Source organism: Zeugodacus cucurbitae, chromosome 5 (assembly GCF_028554725.1).
Source record: "Zeugodacus cucurbitae isolate PBARC_wt_2022May chromosome 5, idZeuCucr1.2, whole genome shotgun sequence".
NCBI classification, from domain to species: domain Eukaryota; kingdom Metazoa; phylum Arthropoda; class Insecta; order Diptera; family Tephritidae; genus Zeugodacus; species Zeugodacus cucurbitae.
In genome coordinates this window covers 38,278,787-38,303,700 of record NC_071670.1, presented here as the reverse complement: position 1 = coordinate 38,303,700, position 24,914 = coordinate 38,278,787, and the positions used below count along the sequence as shown (strand labels likewise).

The window sequence follows — 24,914 nt, the reverse complement described above, 5'->3', positions numbered from 1 at the left end:
AGAGGAAGTGGAAAATTGTTTCCTTATTCCCTGTTAGTTCGCAGCTTCGACATATGTTACTGTAGGTCATACCCATTTTCGACGCGTGTTCTCCCAATGGCCAATGTCCTGTTATGGTAGCAGTTAGCCTGAAGATACTGTTCTTTGACTTATTTAATAAGTCGTTAGTTCCCTTAATGTCGTATTTTGTCCATATCTGTTTGGTTATTTTGCACTTAGTTGTATTTTTCCATATGTTATTTGCTAACTGTTGAAATTGTATATTGAACTCTCTCCTGATCGAGCATAGCGGTCTTGGTATTAATTCTGCTTTCGATTTGTTTAGATAAGCTCCCGTCTTTGCCAGCTCGTCTGCTTTTTCGTTGACGAAAATGTTCCTATGGCCGGGAACTCAGATCAAGTCTAGGAGGAGCTTGTCTTCTAGCGACTTCAGTGCCTTCTTGCAATTTAGGACAATGCTTGAATTAGTCATGTGCGACGACAATGCCAGGAGAGCCGCTTGGCTATCCGTGTATATTGTTGCTTTATGTATCCTCTCATAGTTTTCCAATAGAGCTTCGCAGGCCTTCTCTATGCCTAGTACTTCCGCTTGGAAGATGCTAGCCGAGTTTGGTAAACGGATAGAGAGAGAAATGTTCAGATCATCGGAAAATACTCCCGTGCCTACACCGCAGTCCATTTTGGACCCGTCGGTATAGACTGAGATGGTATCTTCCTCCCCTATTCTTCCCCTTCTCCATTTTCGTCTAGAGGGTATCCTCACCTGGAAGTTACTATTGAAATCCAGCTTTGGGAGAATATAGTCTGATTTATTGACTTGTACTCTGAGTTATAACTATGTTCATAGTTCTTCTGATTCCAACCTCCTAATTCCTTTATTCTTATTGCAGAGCATGCTGCTAATTTTTTGTTTAACTTTTCTTAACCATTATGCTTTTATATATGTCAATATATTTTTTTAATTATTGGTCAAAACGATCACTTACGGAAGAAAAGCAATAAATTATTAAAATGTTCTTACTTTTTGTTCTCGAAATTTTAAACATATTGCTGTTGAAAATTTAGTTCACTGTAAAAAGTAATAAAGTTATTTAGAGACAAAATGATGGGTCTTAAAGTGATTTCAGAATGTAATGGATTATAAAATAGTCAGATCAGTTTTTAAGAGACGATGTTATTAAGAATAAGTAATAGATATACGATACCTACCTGGAATACCATCCTTAAGGGACTAAATGAGTTGATATATACATATACTATACATATACATCAAATACATATATATAAATATTGTGATAGGTCATCTGCCAGCAAGTGCCCAGTGATGTGACTAGAGCCCACGTGCAAAAATTAGCGTGCTTGATTCATTATTCATCTCCGGACGAGATTTTGACCTTGAGTTACCGCATATAATAGTGTCTGCTTGCTAATTCTTAAACCTCCGAGGTCTTGAAAAACATCATTCTATTTTTCGAGAAAAGCTCAAAATAATACAGTTAGTTTGTGATAATAATATTAAAATACCTACACAAATAGTATGTTTTACGAAAAATGTTCCACAGCAAGAATCGATTGCTATGTTATTGATTTGAATATCTTTAGCGAGTAGTCTTGCAAACTTCCTACACAACCTTGTCAGTAATAATCGAAATAGCAAAAAAAAGTTTTACATTTCTAAGAAAAAAATTATGAATTTTATATTCAACGTTAAGGTTAAGTACGTTGAAACCATTCATAACACACAAATGCAGTAAATCAAAACACACGCAGCACTGACGGATATTTGCAATTGTAAAATTTCGCTAGAATTTACGATTGCCTGTAATAACATGGGAAATTTAAAAGCTAAGCCATTAAATTCAATATATATATATATAATTTATCTTAGTGGTACTTTAATTTCCCGTCTAAATGCAAATAAAACAATTGCAGCACAAAAGCAAGGTAAACCAAACGCCAATTAAAATGGCAAACAAGCCAAACAAAAGGATAAACATAAAATAATAAAAAAGAAAAAAAAATAATATAAAAAGTGCATTAAAATATCGAAATTGATGAATAAGGTAAAATATTTACATTTGACTGAAGTGTTTACCTTTAGTGTATGTGAGTGCAAAACAAAAGAGAAAAGTGCAAAATAATCAAATAAAATAAAACAAGCTGAATTGCAATCCAAACAAGCGCCGGCAAATAGCAATGAGGCAAAACAAAAAGGCAAAATATGCTTAACAACACAAATAAGCGAAATTGGCGAAAATTATTATGCAAACAAATAAATCAAAGCGCAGCAAACAGAGCAGAAAACAGTGGAAATGTTAAACAGCAATGCTGTTTAGGCAGCAATAAAGCGTTTAAAGCACAACATCCCTTTCCTGCAAATCAAAGCAAAAATATTTAATATATGAAAGCCCAGCGAAAATAATTGTTAAAGAGAATAAAGCATAATTACAGCATATCAAATGAAATCAAATGAAATCAACTATTTTAAAATTGAATTACACAAAATCATAAACAAAAGTGTTTGGAAATTATTAAACCCAAATAAAATACAGTGCAATCTAATATGCGCGGCAAAATATTGCCAAATTAATGTGAAATGTGAGTGAAAATAATCTGCAAATTTCGACGAAACAAAATACGCAATTTGAATAAAAATACATACATATTAGCATAAACAGATACTACATGCCTGAGTGTGTGCACCATGGCGTATGAGTAATTGAATATTTCAAATTCAGTCAAACAGCAGCGCAACGAACGCGCGTGCATGTGGAAACTGTAACTCATTGCTGTCACAAATTTATATTTTATTTACAAAATTTAAGCGTTGCGCATTTCTGCGACCAGACAGTTAGTTTGACAGTCACGCAGACAGACATTTGTACAAACTTGTCGGAGACTGTGCATAGCGCAGTGTAATTGGCGCAAATGTCGCCAATGTAAATGTGAAAAAAAGTATTGTCTGTGGTAAGTCATGTTTTGTTGTATGATAAAGTAAATAAGTATTACATACATATGTATCTGTATAGTGCGCAAAAAATTATTTGTGTATAGGATAACTACTGTTGTTTTAAAGGGTTTATGTTTGTTGGAGAAAATTCGTTTTTTTAACTTTGCAGTTTGTAAAACTTCACTGAGGAACTGCATTAAATACATAGCTTTCTGTTGTGAATTTTTTAAATTTTTCGAAAGATTATAATACAGTTTAAAAGCGGATTTAAGGTCGGAAAAGCAAGAAAAAATCTAATAGAGTGTTTTTTTTGTATTTTTTTATGTTTGTTGATCTTTTAAATCTTTTTTAATTAAAATACAATTTTGCATAGTCACATATTAAAAATGAAAAATATCGTGTAAGACTCACATAATTAATGAGCTGGATATGCACAGATTTATGATTTATAGCTCGAAACTGTCTTTCAAACTAATTTTCGAAAGTTTTTACCACTTTCTTTCTCGTTCATGCCAGTTCATGTTCATTGCAATAAATCCGACCAAGCATGCCTCCTTAAATTTAATAATTCATTTACACTATGACATAATTTACAGTTATAAATGTTTAAACAATAAAGGTCATGTAATCTTAATTTTTGCAAGGATATTTTTATTTGGGAGAATCTAACCTAAAAAAGTCACTATCATAATTACTATAATAATAAGTGCTCTCATCAAGGTTCCATTTCGGTGTAAGCTTTTACAAATCTACTCAATCGTCTGGTTAAAGTATAATTCTATCCTGCTATTATACTATGTACTTATAATAAAAGCGAATAAAAAGACAGCGGCTACGCTGGCTAGGTCATGTTGTCCGAATGGACGAAAACACTCCAGCTCTGAAAGTATTCGATGCAGTACCCGTCGGAGGAAGCCGAGGAAGGGGAAGGCCTCCACTCCGTTGGAGGGACCAAGTGGAGAGCGACCTGGTTACACTTGGGATCTCCAACTGGCGCCGAACTGCGAAGGAAAGAGACGAGTGGCGCGCTCTCATCGATTCGGCAATAACCGTCTAACCATTCAACGCCAATCACATACATACTTATAATACAACAGATATATTCCAATACAACTTAAGTAAGTTTAATTTATAGCTAAGATTCTTTCGATTTGCCTCATGTAAGGGGAAAATAATGTGAGTGAATATCATTCAATCCAACAGGTGACACTCTAGTTTTAATTTTTTGTATCTTGCTGGTTTCTATATTAGTTAGTTTAGGAGCTATGAGACAGTGTAACACTTTTAAAAAATCGAGTTTTTTATTTTGCTTATTCGATAGTTTCTACTTTCAAAAATATCATGCGAAAGCATCGTCGTATCTTAAATAGTTTTTGAATGACAGCGTTCTAAAGAACGACCGCTCGTTAAGCCCCTAGAGTTGAAACTGTAAATGCGTTTTTCTCGAAACAATATTTTTCAAAATTGCTGACATCATAACTCAACAAGACATTTTCCGATCGACTACAAATTGAAACTGAGTATTCTTGAATATATTTGCTATGCAATGACCTACGATATTTATGATTGGTTGAAAATTGACAATTTGGCATTAAAAACACTATTTTTTTACCTAAAAAATGGACACCTTTATTCAGAACTCCGCCATTTTTGTTAATTTTTGATATTTTTCATTCGGCTGGAATAATGTCGGCTATTAGGGACCTTTTTTTTTGACTCTTTCGAAGACCCCACATAAGTTTTTTGAGTTTTTTTTTCAATATTTAAAAAAAAAAATTTAATATAGCTTAAAATATAGCTTATTATGTCCAAAAAATTCGAAACATTCGATCGAGTACTTTAAAAAAAAAAATTCACGAAACCGAAATAATTTTTCATGGGTTACACTGGTATTGCCCTTTAAGGCAGTAGTCTGCTTTACAGGCTTCAAAAAATCGATTTTTTTGTATTGTTTTAAATCTCTTCCAAAACTATCCAAGAATATGTCTTTCAAATTCCAGAGGCCAATTCGACATATTTTCGAAGCTAGAGCAGTTTTTGTGGCCGAGCATCGAGCAGGTGCGAATGCACCTTTTTTCATAAAAAAGTGAATTTTTTTCAAACTTCGAAAAAATTTGGAATTTTATAACTTCTTCGGTATTTTTTTAGTTTCAAAAGAAACTTATAAAAATTATAAAAACAAATTTGGTTCGACTGTTTCAGATGCATCGCACGACCTCCATCACCGGCACCGATTTACAAGTCTCCAGGCTCCAGGCAGACTCCAGGCGATCCAGAAAAAAACTTACAACTTTGAAAAAATTGCAATATTTTTTAATATTAATATGGTTTTTTAAGTCTTAAATACAGTACACTATCGTCTTAAAATTCCGTTTACCGCAATCATTTCCTTCGCTTTCAAAAAAAAAAAATGCTAAAAAAGCTTTTTTTCGGCTTCTAAAGCAGACTACTGCCTTAAACTATGCTGTTAAGTATTTCCAACTTTTTTATTATCTAATTATTTATTGAATAGACAGACTCGATATAACAATCTGTACATTTGGGACTAGTTACTTAATTCAGGAGTCTGTCTTAAACATTTTAAATGGACCTAAAGAACAGATTACTTTAAAAATATTCTTCAAGAACATTTGTGGAATTCTGAAATTTTAATCCTCCAAATTTACATAACTATAACTTATATCATCCATAGTATCAGGTATCAAGTTTAATTTAATAAATCAAATACACAATTGTATTTAAATTTTTTTTTTTTAACGCGATTTAATCACTAAAGTAGGTGAAACTGTTTTCTTAAAGTCCCTATTAATATATTATTTACTCATATCAGTTAATTTACCTATATTCTTCTCCAATTCACATTCCATTCACGTTTTTATTCAATTTAATTTTAATAGAATTTCAATGAATTCCCAGAGCAAACTTCATGCTTTTTACTATATAACACCGAAAATAGCATAATCGTGTGGCTAGACGACATTTTATTCCAAATCGAATTATTCATTGAACCACACGAAAGAAATTCAAATCAATGCTTTACACCTAAATCACACTCGCACATACACACATACGTTTAAGTATGTCAAACGAGTGAGTGCAAACATGTCGCCATCAACAATCCGAGCAAATAAAGGCGCACACACAATGCATGTCAGGTATAAAAAGCACAATGCACTGGTGAATAGACATGTTAGTTGATTCTATGCCGCACGTTAATTCCCCCACTGGCTTTCGTTGTCTTGCTCAGAAAAAGCTGTGTGAAAACTTTGACTGAAGAAATTGCCGATAACCTGTCAGCACAGCACTTGGCGCAGGCAATAGAATGCCATCGGTCTAGTGTGAATGGTCGCCAAAATCGGGGTGTTTGTTGCGACCTTACGCATATGCACATATGTGTGTGCGTCTACTCGAGTTACAAGTTTACAGTTAGATCGACATGCTGATAAAGGCATCACAAATGACCTGTGCACAAAGGTACCGTGATTGTCGGGCCGTCAATGTGTCAACATTGTATTTCGAGCGTGTGAATTTTTATGCTCAAAGTAATCCGATTGCCTAGCGGAAATGTGTAAATGGTAATTTAATTAAATTCAAAAACTTTAACTTGAAAATTGTACATATTCATAAGGTTTCTAATAAAAATATACACGAAATTCCGTAACATTATGGGAAATACCACACACCTATCATCGATAAAAAGAAATAATTTCATACTATGAAATCACTACGAGTGTTGCAATTCTGTCAAAAGTCCAACCTTGTGTCACACTTTACATGAGTTTTTGCTGTTCTATGAACAGTATGCTTCAATATGGAAGGCTTTCCACATGCTTGCCCTAGCATACATTAGAGATCAATAATCCATCGAAGTGCAGTACTGCAATTGGTAATCTGGCACTCTTTCATCAAGATGTGACGTCATAATTGTCACTTGTAGGAATTAAATTACAAAATGTCTGCCTCTTCAAGAACATTTCTTCACATATTGCAGCCATGAACTGATTCCAAATAAAATTGTTTACTTAAGGGGCTATACCAGTGTAACCCAGTAAAAATTAGGCGATTTTTGGAAATTTTTTAAAAGATAGATAGATCAAATGTTTGTCGAGTTATGATGTCAGCAATTTTGAAAAATATCGTTTCGAGGTTTATATCTGCGAGCGGTCGCTCTTTAGAACGTTGCCATTTCAAAACTATTCAATATACGGCCTTGCCGATTTCACAGGATATTTTTGAAAGTATAAACTATGTAATAAATAAAAATTATTATTTATTTTTAAAGTGTCACCCTTAATCAACTATAAATTCAGAACCGATAAAAAGGCCGACAGTTTTTTTTGTCCTTTTGTTGGTGTATTGCTATAATGGTTGACGACTTGACAGTCACAGTCCGTAATCCGTTTCGTTTACTTATACACGACTTTCGCGAGAACAGTTGTGATTGATATCAACTACTAACGATATAATCTAGCTTCGCAAGAACAAAATATTTGAGTAATAAAATTTTATTTATGATTTATGTATATTTCTGGTAACACTTGAAGGGGTTAGATCAGTCCAAGGTTTTAAAAGAAATAATGTTTTCTACTTAAAGTACTCTTTAGAGACCTAAAACATTATTCAATTGGTAGAATAGGCAGAATCTTCCAAATCGTTGTAATGTTAAAGCGTTCGGGCCAATCAAAGTTGAAACACATTTTTCTCGAAACGAAAAATAGAATCACCGTATATGATCTCCATCCATATGTGTATGATCTCTTGAAAACGGTGGTTCTAAAGATTGTCTGGAGCAACCATTTTGATAATTTGTTTTGCATAAATCAATGCCTTAAAACCCTTAAATGAAAAAAAGTTATTTAAGTTTTATTTAAAGGTATTATTACTAGCTTGAGTTTGTTTATGAAGTGTTATGTAAATATTTGCGAAAGGTTCATAATTTCTTAAAAAGTTTCTTCTTGTGCTTGTCTGTACCCCCAGCCTAATTATGATTGAGTAAAAGCTCGGTTAATCATTAGAGTATTTTCTTGAAGATTTTTCAAAGGTCAACAAACAATGTAATGTTTCTTGTATGTTTGTTACATAAATGTTGATCTCAAGTATTTTAAATCAAGGTTGTAGTTGCGAGTTTCAAAACAACTTTTTTCAATTATTTTGCTTTATTTATTAATTATAAATGATGGTTTTCAAATAGAGTATACCTTTAAGAACAAACTAGCGCTTCGATCATGTAAAAATATTGAAATGGACCACTTCTCTAGAACATGTCATGAACGGTGTTTTCAAAATAATCCTCTTATAATAAGTACATTTTTATTTTTGACAAAATGGCGTGTTTTTTGAAAAAATAAAATAAAATCGTTTTTAACTGAAAATTTCACAAATAATAGTAACATTTTTTTAAAAACTCATAACTTCGTTCAATACTTAAGAATTATATCTAAGAATATTTAGTTAAAATTTGAGACCGATCGATTGAGCTATTTCTGAGTAATCGTACTCACCGACTTCGAATATACAGTTTTTAGGAAAACTCATTTTAAGCACTCTCTGAGGCCGATATTTTTTAATTTCCAGAGAATATACTTAAATACATTTACATTTCGAAAATACAATAAAAAATTAAAATTCGAACTAAGTAACTTGCAGATCTTAGTTCGACAAAATGCGCTCTAAACTTTCGGGTACAACAGCGACTAATCGGTCTATATTTTCGTTTATTGCACTCTACCTAACACCCCTAAAAGAAATAATTTAAGAAAGCGTCTTATTTGGTTTTCGGGGTATCTAATCCATATGGTTGAGTGAGAGGCTAGCTTCTTGATTCCAGCCCTCTTGAGCTAAGTCTCTTGTCAACGCTGTATTTGTAGCCCTAGTTGTAACTTTATCGAGGAGTTCTGATACATCGCATCTTAAAAATATTGCCAAAAGATTTTAATATTATTTAAGACTTCTTCATTTTGATGCGTATTTTTTTCCTAAATAAATCATTTCGATTATATCAACACCTTAGCTTTAAATTTACCTCTAACATACATATGCATAACCTACTTAAGCAAAAAATTGACGCTTACATAATCAATTTAAAAAAGGCTTAATAGCCGACCAAGAATGCGTTTAAGCTCTTCGTGTTATTTTCAAGATTGTGGACAACTATGTCGATGATGTCCTCACCATGAATGACCTCATTTTCCGATTGGGCACTTGTACTATCTAAGTAATACTAAGTAATAGTGGCACTCACTACAAATTTACTGCATATGCATATATGGGCAGGTGTATGTATGTGTGTGTGCGTCGTAGTAAGTCAACAATGACTGATGGCAAGTTTTTGTAGAGCAAGCGACACGTGTGAATACAGCCAACTCAGACAAGCTCGAATCAGCGCACATGCCTGCACTTGAAAATTAGTTAGGATGTTTGAGAACCTTCTATGTATGTATGTGTTGTGTTGTAAGTACGTTTGTATGTGTGTGTATGTGTGCGCCTATAACGTTAGCGGGAGCGGATGAATCTTGAAGCCCACTCAAATGAATGGCTGATGAATGTCAGCAGAATGCTTTGCACATGAATAAGTGTCTGAAGGACATTTTCGTGCACAAAGACGCACGGCTGTAGATGTGTGTGTATGTGGGCATACTTTGATTTACAGCTGGTGCACATACACAGCTAAGATGCAGGGTGAGGATAGCGCATAGCAGAGATTGGTGAAGCCTTAACAAGTGTGCTTGTTAGACCTTTTTTTCTCTCTGCAATTTTCGGCACACAGACATCCGTTTGAGTAGTGCGCAAGCAACAACAACAACAATGTCACTTTTAAGCTGATTAAGCAGGCTGAGTAACGAATTTTTTCTATGTAGCCTATGTTGATGGACTAGGTTGGCGCGCCGCATGAAGGACGATCATCGACGAGTGAATGATGTGAGAAATCAACGCAAAGAAAAATTGAAAATTCAAAAAATTTCCACAGAAAAAATATATACATATATGCGCTCTATAAGTATAGAGTATAGTCAACTGCTGTTGAAAATATCGTACATGTAAATTGAGAGGGCAACAGCAACAACAATGGATTGCAAGTATTTAGCAACAACAAAAGCGACAAAAAATCTAAAAACGAAAACACTTAGCATAGCTGCCTAACGGTCTGGCTACAACATTATGGCGATGCTGACAAATATGCATAACAAAGACCTAGTGGGCGGCATTAAATTAGAGAATAATATGTACAGCTTTTGACAAAGGCCAGCTTGAATATAATGAGATCAAGTAGGTGAAAGTAAACGAAGCGGAGCAGAGCAAAAATAAGTATTTGTAAATTGCATGCAAACACAGCGAAAAAGAGAAAAGAGAATTAAATGGAAAAACACGCGCTTGTCAGAAAGCATTTAATCAAACATATTTTTTCGCTTTCCTTTCGCACAAAAGCTTTCTTAAGAAAACTCAGCTTTCACCTTTTCCGTTACCTTTTGTGCACTTTCTTAAGCATCTGCTACTGTTTCTTAATTTTATTTATTTATGTTTGCATTTGCGTTGTCCTACTTTCCTTTTCAATTTTTTGCTTTTTTGCTTCTCTTTTGTGGGCAAACAGTTTGCGACATGCGCTGCCTTTTTGCTAAGCGATTTAAACTAAATTAAAACTCTTCATCGTGTTTTTGTTCGAATTCACTGAAAACCCATGGTTGCTTAATCGACTGGAAGTTAAACACACTGAATTGGTTCAATATTATTTGGAAATAAAAAAATTAATACCATTTTTTCTTTCTTTTTGGTGGTTGCCTAAATAGTATGCGTTAGGTACGTAAGGTCTGTGTAGTCGGTCATTGGTTCAAATTCCGTTGAAAGAAGGTCTAAAATACTATTAAATTGCTAATAGCAGCTTTTCCTTTGAGCTTTTTTTATATGAAATATGAAAGCACCATATTCTTGTTCTATAGAATTAAAACATACACTATAAGTGTACTGTTCAGCAAAATTGTTATTATTATGACAAAAATTTTGTATGAAATCAAATCTACTAGAAACTCTTTAATTTATTTAACCTAAACTCCGATTATCTGTCTATACATATGTAACTGGAATATGAGTTGAACCAGTACAGCTAAATTTCGCCGACCGTTCTCTTCATACATTTTTAGTCTCGTCTCCAATAAAATAATTACAGCATAAATCTCTCAACCGAACCTCATTCTCCTAATCATATCTTCCTTTTACAATAGTATTTACTATATTTCTATATATGTCAATCCTTTTGGCCCAATTTTAAGTTAATTCTTCTATCATAAACCGTATCATACCTTCAATAACAACGCACTAAATGTTGATTTTCAATTAGAAAGTAGTGTCTGGTTTATCAGCGCAGACCGCTGAATTGATTTTCAGTTCAATAAACAAACGTCGTAGCTAAATATATAGTATGATGGCTGTAGTTACTGCATAAATAGGATTTCATTTGACGGATCAGGTTATTTATCACAGTGATCCTTCTTGTGGAGGCAAAGACTGGTGCTAATATTCGCTGATTTAGAACCAATCCTTTCACGAATTTTAGAAAGACAAATCTTCCCCTTTCTTAGTAGTAAACACAAACCAAACTTTATCAAGATATGGAATCATATATCCACAGTCGAAAAATAAATTTGCCCACTAATGAGTACGAACATTCTTGCGAATATCATTTGTAGAAACGAATAAAATGTCTGTCAATGTTTTCACCCTAATATAATTTTTCATATGGGATGTTTGGGCGAACACTGCCATCCATTGCTGAATTGTCCGCACGAACACAGGCAAGATAGAAAAATCCTATTCTCTCGAACAAAATATATCGAATTTATATTGTGAAATACAATATAGAGCCAATTTTTGGAAACATGGTATGGTAGTGAATATCATTAACCAAGCTTTCTCCAAAACGTTATACACAATTAATATAACTACCAAGTGAGACAGCAATTTATCTTTACGTTGGATTAGGATTATTAAGACATTGATTTTTAAGACATTGAAACAGTTAACTTCATTAATTTTTAACTTAAATGCACTTCAAATTAGGCCAGTATTATAGTATAGTAGATATACAGGGACTCACGAAATGATCACGGTATCAATAGGTACCCAATCGATAGTAAAAAGCTAATAAATCTTTTGATGTTTTTTTTTTATTTTTTTTTCTTTTGTTATAAAGGTATAATAATGAAGAATTAAATACAAGTAATATTTCATTAAACAACAATAAATAAAAGCAATAACGAAACCAAATGTAATTTTGTCACATACATACACACCTGCTACACCTCAGGCCGTAATTCGCTCAATGCGCCGATATCTCGTGCAACCGATTTTTTTTTAATATATCCCACATGTGCTGGATAAAGTTTAAGTACGGAGGTTTTGGAGGCCAATCTAGCGTACTAATGTTATTGTCCTGGAGTCATTTGCGAGTGGCACTTGCTGTAATTTCGGATCATTGTCCTGTTGGATTGTCTCACCTATTTTAGGCAAAGTCACCTACAGTGCCAAGCAATAACACCGCATAATTTCAATACAAAACTTTGGCGGCATTCGATTTATTTTGCTTCATATTGGTAACCAACAAAAGTTTTCAGTTGGATTTGAAGTTGACTGCGTGTGTTAGACGGAATAAAATAAGAAAGAAGCGAGATCAATTTCGTGAGTCACTGTAGATTATATATACATCATCATCATTTAAGCTTGACCAAAAATTTGTTATAAATGTTGATTAGGCCCATAGTTTTACTTTTTATGGTACTTACTCATTTCATTTTCGAACTTCGAAAGCAAATATTTCGATTTTGGATTTTTTTTATTATTATATTATAATAACCCAAACCTTAAAATATAAGAAGAAAAGTTTTGAAATTTGAATTTTTTTTTCATTCGTAGCAGCGAAACAAAAAATAATGCCAATATGATTTTTGATTACATCATTAATATGTTATAAATATTAGATAATATATAATAAATGCTATAAATATTTATAAATTCATTTCTAATTTTTGTAGTAGTTTCTTTAGTGCTTCAACCGCTAGTAATCAAATACTCAACCTATTCGGCTCAACTGGCCACATCTAATTTATTACAGAAATTATTAAATGTAGTTTTTATTATATATTATTGAATCAAATATTTTACTGCAAGCAAGAAAACTTGTTTTATACATATACATACAACCAATAAAAGCTTTATCACAAATCCGCTATCAGTCAAGCCCACCACACATGACAATCCCATAATACAACTGTGCTCCGTTGTGCCGCTGTCATAAATTATCTTTTTTATGGCACTTCCAGTTTTTTCTAATATTAGCCAGCATTTAATAAAGTTTTATTGCGAATGTTTAATCGCATTCCATTGAATACACTCATATGTGTATATTTGCACTCACACTAATAAGCTCGCGACGGGGCGTATGAGTAACGCATATAACTTCAAAGCTAAGTACCATATGTTGAAGTATCTATGGCATCGCTGGCATTTTTAATTAGTTGCCCCACATGTTGCTACTAAACTGAAATAAAATGTTGATTAACGAAGTTTGAGTTGAAGTTGCAATAAAATTTACCAATAACATGTGAGGCTTGTAACTTTTTTATGGCAGTGGCATACATTGCTTTACATATGTGTATATGAAATTATATTTGTACGGAATATATTTATAGCACAATTTCCCGCGCAGATTTCAGCAAAATGCGCTATCGATTAACTGCCTTCATTAACAAGGATTCACATTAATTAAACGTTGGCATTCAATGTTGTCCATATTGCGGTATGTTGGACACATGCATCATAGTGTATTATTTATTCCATACTCTATGGTATTATGAGTCCCGCAAATTTTGCATGTAGCATATTTGAGCACCCCCTTTCGATCATCAATTGTAAACAAAGCTTTTGAGTGTTTAGTAATGCAACTGTGTAAAGTCATTGTGCTTTACTCCCTAATGACAGGTAAACTAATCAATATTTACCTTAATTTCGAATGAGCTGATTAGGTGCATAGCATTTGAACCCCAATGAAAAATGTGCCAAAAATTGTGGTTGCTTATATTCTCATAAATAGGTCAGACTGTTTGGAAATTGCGTATAAACATTTGTAAAATTCAATATCTCTTAGCTAGATGGGCGTAAAGGTGCGGAATTTATTGTAGAGAATAGAGTGGTTACCTTTATACCTATGAATATGGGTCTAAAATGGTTCATGAGAAACTAAACTTGCCATTTATGAAAAATAAGAAAAACATAGCATATATGTATACATATATATAAATAAATATTTTGGCATACAGTTGCTAGTCTAAAATAAATATTGAAATAGGGGCCAATTATATATTGAATATATGAATTATGTCCGAAATTTATGTTCCGAAAAACGTTTAGTTCCGGAAATTATTATAACGGGTGATTTTTTTGAGGTTAGGATTTTCATGCATTAGTATTTGACAGATCACGTGGGATTTCAGACATGGTGTCAAAGAGAAAGATGCTCAGTATGCTTTGACATTTCATCATGAATAGACTTACTAACGAGCAACGCTTGCAAATCATTGAATTTTATTACCAAAATCAGTGTTCGGTTCGAAATGTGAAATCCGCTTTTTTATCGACAAATTTTGTTCAGCGATGAGGCTCATTTCTGGTTGAATGGCTACGTAAATAAGCAAAATTGCCGCATTTGGGGTGAAGAGCAACCAGAAGCCGTTCAAGAACTGCCCATGCATCCCGAAAAATGCACTGTTTGGTGTGGTTTGTACGCTGGTGGAATCATTGGACCGTATTTTTTCAAAGATGCTGTTGGACGCAACGTTACGGTGAATGGCGATCGCTATCGTTCGATGCTAACAAACTTTTTGTTGCCAAAAATGGAAGAACTGAACTTGGTTGACATGTGGTTTCAACAAGATGGCGCTACATGCCACACAGCTCGCGATTCTATGGCCATTTTGAGGGAAAACTTCGGAGAACAATTCATCTCAAGAAATGGACCCGTAAGTTGGCCACCAAGATCATGCGATTTAACGCCTTTAGACTATTTTTTGTGGGGCTACGTCAAGTCTAAAGTCTACAGAAATAAGCCAGCAACTATTCCAGCTTTGGAAGACAACATTTCCGAAGAAATTCGGGCTATTCCGGCCGAAATGCTCGAAAAAGTTGCCCAAAATTGGACTTTCCGAATGGACCACCTAAGACGCAGCCGCGGTCAACATTTAAATGAAATTATCTTCAAAAAGTAAATGTCATGAACCAATCTAACGTTTCAAATAAAGAACCGATGAGATTTTGCAAATTTTATGCGTTTTTTTTTTTTTTAAAGTTATCAAGCTCTTAAAAAATCACCCTTTACAAAAATATTTCAAAAATTTTGCCGGAAAGAAGATCTTTAAGAAGATTTTTCGAATGTTTTTGTTTATTATTTAGCTGATATGATACCAAGATCCCATATATTCGGCATAAAGTGCACCAGAACAAAAGTCATAATAAGCCTTATCATTGAATCCGTTTCATTCGAAAAATGGTTCGATACGTTTGAAAAATTTTACGTTGAAATCATTGAAATTGTATCGAAAATAAAACTCACTTACCGACTTGATAAAATACATTCCGCGGCTGATTTCGAAATCATTGAATCAGCATAATCGAAAATTTTGGTCGAAATCTATTTGTTGGTGAATGAGTGAGAGACTAAAATATATTTTAAATGGGTATTTTAGAGACAAGAGACAAAAACACACTAACAAAAATAAATTTAAGGCGTTTAAAAGCGATATAAAGTTGACCTCTGAAACGGCTAAAGAAATTTCCCAAAGAGCCTCAGACGAATTAAATACTTTTTGGTATGAAATTTCACAATAGTTAAACGATGTAGGCTTCCAATCCAGGACAAATCTGGATGAAAGAAAATGTGTAAAGGCATCACGTGTATATATTACGGGTTATTCAAGTATTTTATTTATAATTTAAAACTGATTTTAAGTTTTGGCAAGAGACACACTTTGTAAGGAAAAAGGGAAAATTTCCTCTAAGTTTCTTTATAGCCTTTTCGCACAGCCAAGTTAATTGGTCAATTAAAATTATAATTGAGAAATCAGTTTTTGGTCAACGCACTACCACCTACTCGATAATCGATCAGTTGTTATATATTTTTGTTTTTGCTTTTCATAAGAAGTTCAGCTGATTGCTATTTTATCAATAACCACAATCTTTATTTCCAGCTGCGATATCTACCATCGAGTAGTATTACTGCTATTTTATCAAACAATACAACCAAATTTAAAGCGTGGGGTACAACTCGCAGACAAACAACTCGATTATGATTCGATTAAAAAATAATGTAGAAAAATTAGATTTTTATTTTGTACGGTAAATCGATCTAAATCAGCGCTTTAATCGAGCAAAGGCCCGTTAATTGATCAATTAACTCCTGTGCGAAAAGGCTGAAAAATTTAGCGATATTTTAGTAAAAAATTCCGAGTTTCCTGCAGGCCTTAAAAAGTTATAGAACGAATTCGTTCATAGATAGTGGTTGTGAAGCGCCCATTTTCCAACATAACATCCTGATGTCAAGCAAATATAATACCTAAAAAGTCATACTCGCACGGAATTTAAAGATGTCATTTTAAGGTTTCTTCCCAGCTTCAATAAACATTGATTTTCAACTAACACTCAGAAACGCAGAAATTTTCTAATAGCATGTCTGTAACTGTCTATTATCAATCAAGTTGAACTTCCCCTTGCATTTAGAATTTTTTTAAACATTATTGCCACTTTCATTTCACTTAAGCTGCCCCAGAAAATAGTTAAATGAAAATGGAATAGAAGTCACGAAGGGAAAGTGCACGCCTCTTACCCGCCTGTCTACTGTCCAACTGCACAATTCAACATTTTAACGACAGTCCTAGAAATACTTTTTTCCCCTACTTCTACTAAACATTTGCTCTAAATTCTACAATTTCTTTATTTCTGGTTGTTGCGTTTTGTTTATCAGTTCGGTATTGTTGTTTTTTTTTTGTTTTGCAAAGCCAGCAAGTAAATTCACTTCTGTGCAAACCAGCAAAAAAATGTCAACATTTTTCAAATGCGTACACCAATTCAGAGAATTTATTGTTTTGTTTTGACTTCTTGATGTGCGTGAGGGCATGCGCCGCTGCAATGCTCGTATTTGTGTATTTATAAGCGCCACAAAAACCCAAGTTGCTAGCGTGGCATATAAAAAATTTATAAACTCGCAAAGCAGTTTTTGTTGTTTTTACTGCAAAATATTTACACAACCGGCTATGCACGAGTATTGGCAACTTCCGTGTGTGTGCGGAGAGTTTTTTTTTTTTTGGTTTGCCATATTTTCTCACTGCCAATGGTTCAATTCAATTCAAAGTTTCCTGCAATTTTTCTGATTCTGCTTCTTCCCCTCGCTCGGTTTGTTTTGTTTTTATGCCTTTCGGTTTCTTCTATTGTTGTTGTTTTCTTCCCTGTTATGTGTCTTTTGTATGTATTCCCTTTTAGCTCCCACTCATTGCTTCCGTTTATCTTCTCAACACGCCAGCATGTGTCACCCCACACCGCTCATGCACATATATACATTTTGTTGTTTTGGTTTTCTGCAAGTTTTTGTATTTTGATATGGTTTCCTTGGAATCTGTATCTAGTTACAGTGTATTTCATGTGCGTGTGTGTGCAGCATCAAGTGTATATGTATGTATGTATGTAAAAAAAATACTGATTTCAACTGCTTGTAGCAAACAACATTTCCGAGAATTGTTTTGTATATTTGAAGATATAGGATTACAAGTCAGTTTGGAAATCGCATATGCAGCATTTATTCGAATTTCAATGAAGCACTATTCAAGTACTTGTCTTACAATTATATTTTCATAATTATAGATTTGTGGTTTTCTTTAAAACCTTTTTATAAAATTAACAGCTGTTTGAGAAGTTCATCAGAAGTCCATTCAATACCTTTATAGAATTGGTTGCCAAATATCCTCCATCTATTATATGCTCGCTACATGTTGCACAGAATACAATAGTTTTGTTTACACAACAGTTGTTGTTTGTGAGTGCTAAAACTAATCCTATATCTAGAGTTATACTCTATATAAAGTATATACTATAATGTTTAGGTCCTCACCCAGAGTTGAAATCCGAATGTCTGTCTGTCCGTCAGCGATAACATGAGTAAAACTTGATACATCTTAATGAATCTTGGTACACATATTCCCTGTCACCATGCGAGGGTTGCTATTGCTGATGCGAAATCGGCCCATTTCCACGCTCACCAAACGGCGTTAACCGGATATAACTCAAAATAGTTCAATCACTTAACGCCGCAAAACTGCAGCCCAACTCAGCTGATACAGCCTATCTTATGAGATCGCAATAAAATGAACACTCACCACTGTACAGTGGTTCCGCTTGTATGAAGCCGCGGCCATAAATACTTCCCGTTGAGATATCGCTATGAAATTTTCACCAAAAATCTAGAAAAATAGTCTAAATATATTATAAAAGAATTAGCCACATCGAGCGACTATATTCTATAGCTCCCATAGGAACGATCGGGACAAATTATAATTATTTTGTTACTTTCGGTTTTAAACTTTGTAAATTTATTGTAATAACAGAGATATTAATATATGGTGGGAAAAAGGAGTGGTTCACTCCCGCTCGCCCACTTCTTTAGATATATATATATAGAAGACAGTGTGGCATCATTAATTTAAAAATTGTCAAAATCGGACTATTTTTAAGGCTCCACATATCGAAAATGACGAGCTCAGTGATAATGGATAAATCTCTCATACTTTAAAGAAAATTCAGAAGCAATCTTTTCTTTCTTCTAATGTGTCTCTGTGCCAAAAATGGGTGTAATCGGGTACTAACTTCCCCTAGCTCTCATATTCCTCACATTAGTGAGTGAGCGTTTATTCTTTGAAATAATGTATGTTGGTGGTGAATCTGAGTGGCATCAGCTCGGGAATTATCTCATAATAAAATTACAAAAGTAAATTGCGAGAGTATGTTTGGTTAAATGTTTGGTTACACTTAACTTAACTTAGCCCTTTTTTGTTTTTAATTAATAAACTGAATTAGCAATAGAATTCTATTTCCATTTTTTGTTTTATTTAATTTTTATTTATTCCTATAAGCTGTAGTTCTAATACGCGAATATTTTTCCACATAATCTCCTTGTTAATAATAATTTGTTCTGCATTTAAACAAACAGTTTCACATGCACTTCGTAAACAAGTTTATAATGTATTTAAGTATACACATAGAAAATATAGAAAATTCTATCAATTTTATTTTTTTTTATTTTTATACTTCGCTTAATCTCCTTAATTGCGTGGGGCTCCGCCATTTATGCCAAATTGGATGCTTTAAAACTTGTTGAAATGAAAATAAGCAAAAACGAAATATGTGATTCATGAGCACATAAACGCGTATATACTTATGTTTATGGTATATACGAGTATACCATCGTTACTCGCTACACTGAGCTCACTTTTGCAAAAGTCTCAAATATCAAATATTCACTTTCAAGAATCAACAATCAAAACAAGCATCAAAAGAAGATTAAAAAGTGAATTTGCTTGATTATAAATGCAGCTGTTGCAGATATGTTGATGTTTTGGCAACATATTGTGCCATAAAGTTTATAGCGAAAATAAGCAAAAGTGAAAAAAGGAAAGAAACATATTTTTTTATGCGTGCTAGTACAAAAACAAAAATGGGGAAGTAGACAAAGGTTTCATATATATTTCGTATGCAGTGCTGGAGGGCGTGTGCATTTTCAGGAGGGGTTGAATATATTGTTTTTGATTTTTTATGGATTTTCTGCCGAATTGGGCATGGTTTTCTTGATGATAGTATAAAATCAGTGGCAGTTCTTACCTAAAACAAAGTTCAGAGTATCGCGAGTTCGATAGATCCAACCTCAAATTATCTGGAATATCTGTTGAAAAATAGATATCCTCTTCTAGGATATGAGTTCGTTATTGAATAGATAGATAGATATTTTAGAAATACGACATTAATTGACCATAAATAAGATCATAGTCTATCTTCTACCATAGAATTCACGAAAAAGCAGGGACCATATGAGTTACTAGTATGTACTTGAACTGAAAGGGAAGACCTGGTTTGATAAAACATAAACTATTAAATTTCTTTGAACTACTACTTGGACTACTTTACAGACCAACATTTTTAAGAACAAGAAAGAGCAACAAAACTTACAACAAATACGTGGCTCCACCATTTGAAGTCTAAAGTAGGTTCTACTCCCCCTTTTGTTACTAAAATGCACAAAACTGAACCTAAGCAGGTGGTCATTTTTTGAAACAATGAAATGTAAAACCCTTCTTTCCCTCTTAACGGTTCTTTTTGCTACTAAAATCATGAAATATAGACGTTATTTCAGGATAAATAGATTCATGAATATATGTGTATGAAGAATGATTGTTAGTAGTTATGTTATACATATATATGTATCCGGTCCTTCTATCCTTTTAATATGCTTCTAACCTATTGACTTTTTGCAGTTTTCTGCGCATAAATAATCGCCGTCTTCTGTGCGCGCTCGAATAGAAAAGAAAACTTTATTTTTAACTTGAAATTTCACTTATGCAAATTCTTGCGATTTTTTACCAGCAACCTCGTCCCGCACTGGCGCTTAAGCATTTATGCATATTTAATAACTACCCATAAACTGAGAACTAGTTATAAATACTAGCAAATAGTTGAAATTTTATATTCAGCCTACGCTTCCTGGGCGCCAGTTTCTAGCTTTGCGCTGATGTCTATTTACCCCATTTACATAGCATTAGCATAGACGCGTTTGTGTAAATAATGCGAAGGAGGCGTAGCAGAATTTGAAGTAGTAAAAAGATATTTTATTCGTGTGTTGATCCGTTTTGTCGACCCTTCAGTGACATTCGAGCCAAAGGCTTAGGAAATCAAAGCTAAGTTATGTGTAGTCTCTCATTGAAGGTTTGCATAAATTTGCATCAGAAATTATCCAAATGGGTTAAATTACAGACCATTAAAATACTTGAGTATCTTGGACTTAAATCTGTTGAAGTTCGAAATAATATTTTGTTAGTAAATTACATACATATAAATATATATCTGTACATTACTATTATATTGTCCACTTCCTATATATACATATATCTATGCAGTTATTTATTTATATTCTATAGTATATGCTGTGCAGGGAATTCCGATAACAATGCAATATATATTCAATATCTAGTATAAATAGCAATTATACCAACTGCGTTACATTCATTATGTAAGGGCTTTACCTCGAATTCCATGAAGCTTATTGAGTAGTGACCGACATTAAGTTATTATTAGACTTAGAGCAAATATTTAATTAGTGTGGTTATTTCTGAGAATTAGCATTTGAATCTTGTCTGCTGCAAGAGTTAACTAAATGTTGGTAAAATTTTGTGTTTAATATTAAATTTATATTGTTATATATGATTGTTTAATGGCATTTAACGCCGATCTGATAGAAGAGATGAAATGTAATATGCGAAATTTTCACAACTAATGAAAAAATCGCATAACCCAATTAAATGAAAGTTTAAGTCGTTGGTTGCTTGAACCTTGTGGAGAAAAATCGTTTTTGGTCACTCCCAAGTAAATGACAATCGAAAACTTTTCTCACTTGCTTCTACACATTACTGTCGAGGGTACTTAGCTCTTAATATTTTGGAATAACATACATCTGTATTTTATAATTCTATATTTATCATAAGCTGTCTTCGATTCGCCATTTTCTACTTGTTATCTTTCCGTCCGTTGTGAAAACAAACTATTGCATCAAAATTAGGAACTGCTTACTCGGAAATATTCAGCAGATTTAAATACTCTACAGAAAAAAAATAAAACTGCTTTTCAATGAAAAATTGCAATATGCCTATCACCCTATATACAGTAAACAAATTCTGTTAATTTGTTCGTGCTAATTGTGGTGAGTAATAAAAATACTTCTTTGGTGCACAACAAAAAACTGAATGTAGTTGCTTTAAAATTACTGATAATCCTTCAATATTATTACCTGTTTCAACTTTATAGCTTCATCATCCATATTAATATTATAAATGCGAAAGTAACTCTGTCTGTCTGTTACTCTTTCACGCCAAAACGGCTGAACGGATTTTGATGAAATTTGGTATGGTAATAGATGATAACCTAGAAATGGTCATGTGCTATAAATAATCAAGCCATCGTTCTTAGGGAGTAGGCATTAGGCAGATAACTAAATTGAGTTAGTGATTTTTAGTCGAGTTTGTTAGGACTTTTGCTCTTTCACGTCTAAACGGCTGAACGGATTTTGATGAAATTTAGTAAGGTAATAGATGGTTACCTAAAAACGGAAAGAATATCAAAATGATCACGTCATCGTACTTAGGGGGTAGAAAGTAGGCAGAAAACTGAATTGAGTTAGTGATTTTTTTATGGTTTTGGCAAAACTCCCAGTTTGCTCTATCATGTTCTGGACGAAGTCGCGGGTAAAAGCTAGTAATTCATATTTGAGAGTGAAGGGTAATTTTAGGAAATTATTATGATATGTATATTTTGTATAATGTCGACACAATATTCCGAAATACAAACCACGTTAATCAAAACGTCAATACTGTATACAGGCAATGCAATTTCATTGAAGGCTTCATTGGAATTATTCGTGTGAAAAATGTGTAATTGTTTATCCACCCCGCATTAACAAATTAACTCAGTGTTCCAGTTCCCATTACATTAACAACATTTATTCGGAGAGAACAACTTGTTCAGTGTTGCATTTGAGTTAGTTATGGGAAGTTCGTCTATGTTTTGTACATATTGAACATACATACGTGCCCATATTATCCTAGAGACTGTGTTAAAAAAGAAATTAAAGATCCAAAAATCTCGCTAATCGCATTCCTGATGTATTATATTTTATAAAAAATAAATAACATATTTATAAATTTTATTTATTATTGAAGAGCAAAAAATGCTTTATCTCTAATTATCACCGTTTGTTAGAAATTCGAAACGAAATTGCGCTTACTCATTTTTTTTTGTTCATACCATTGACGGCTTAACTGTAACGAACAAAAGTTATGTCAACAAAAAGCTTCCATAAGCTAATACAAAAATAAAACGAAGAATGGGAAAAGAAAAACAAAAACAATAAATCCTTGCGTATGTTTTGAAGCCAAATAAGGAAAAATATTGATTTCTTATCACGCATTTTTTCTCAATTCTATTAGCATTGCTTTATTTCACTGGTCACCAAATGAGTTGCTAGAACGAAAACTAATTTGGATTCTTAATAAAACATATATATTCATATTTACATACGTGCCGTATAACAATAATCATTATAATATTACACAATAACATTTATATTGGTACTGGATTTATTTACAAGTGAAATTGAAAATCGATAATTTTAGTTGGTGTGATATTCGTGTTTCAAACTTTTGTTAGACTATAGATAATAGTAAATGGAATAAAACTAAATTAATTGAAGAAACATTATATTTATATATGAAACAAGTAAGGAAAACTTAAGTTCGGGTGCAATCGAACATTTTATACTCTCGCAATTTATTGCTATATTTTTATTAAGAGAACACACAATTTAACCCAAATAAGATTTTTTTTAAGAAGCCTCTATATTATGATTTTTGTAGCTTTTATTTATTATTTTACTTTTTACTACTACATCCTGGTTTGTAGCTGTGTCAACTCTCTTGGACCGAAATTCGTTTTTGTCGCATTAAGATCATCGATATCTTTTTTTTTTTTTACCACCAATATAGGTCATTCAATCAGTCATTTATGGTTATCATATTGAGGTTTCATGTCAGGAAAACTTCTCTTTTGAGTCAATGAAGTGACAGAAATCTGTTGGAAATGCTATTAATCCATCGAGGTGTCAACTGCCAACTATTTCTACAATCGCAATTTGGTATTGTTGCAAAAACACTCATATGTTAGTTGTTAATTGGCGATTCTTTATGTGTCGCCACAAATTAAATGATTTTAGGCATGCGATTAGCCCGTCAGTAACAGTTGATCCAGGAATAATTGGAAGAGTCTGGCGTAAATTACCTACTAACAGAATCCTGGCTCCACCAAAAACATTCATCGACAATCAAGATCTTTTAAAGTTCGTTATAGCGCTATTTTTGATGCTATTTTGCCTACTGGTGTTTCGTTCATTTGCAATTGCCGTATGTTTGCCTACTAACAGGTGCCAAGTTGCCCCTATTCCCGTTAACCTTGGTGGTGAAAATGAGTGAAATTGGTTCTGGAATTACATCAGCCCTCATATACTATATATGATGATTTTCTATTGGACTTTATGTCGAATATATAGGTAAAATTGTGTGTTATCTTAATAAAATTACATCAATAAATTGCGAGAGTATGAAATATTCGGTTGGACCCGATCTTAGCCTTTCCTTATTAGTTACAAATTGTTTTGGGCTATCGACACAACCTTATACAATTGAACAATAACAAAAATATTTTAATAAAGCAACAATGATAACCTTCAAAATATTATTTTTTTGTTTTCTCTTTTTATATTTTTCTTGTCAACTCGAATAAAATTCTCTTATTGATATCTTCCTCGCAATTTTTCCATATTTACTCACTTTCTAATCTTTTTCTGGCCTTCCACGAATATTTCAAGACTAAAATTAGCCAGATCGGTTTGGCCGTTCTCGTTTTTTTTGCGGCACAAACGAACAGCAATTCATTTTTATATTATATTATTATCAAGCGACTATTTTTTTTAATTCCGCACAGGACCATTCAGTAGGAATCGACCGTACCTCCGTGCCTGAGTGGCGCCTACAACTCTACAACGCATAGTTAGCCGCCGAAAAATTTCAAAAGTTTTAACTCGTGATATCTTTTGAATGGAATGTCAGAATCTAATAATTCA

At 33.1% G+C, this 24,914-nt stretch overlaps 1 protein-coding gene across 1 annotated transcript in view; it reads left to right on the top strand.

Moving 5' to 3' along the window:
* The first annotated feature begins 1,080 nt into the window (after window positions 1-1,080).
* LOC105211990 (uncharacterized) overlaps window positions 1,081-24,914 on the top strand; it is a 109,279-nt gene continuing 85,445 nt past the window's right edge. The window contains 1 exon segment of the mRNA XM_054230507.1: window positions 1,081-2,967. The gene's annotated coding sequence lies outside the window, so the exon portion shown is untranslated.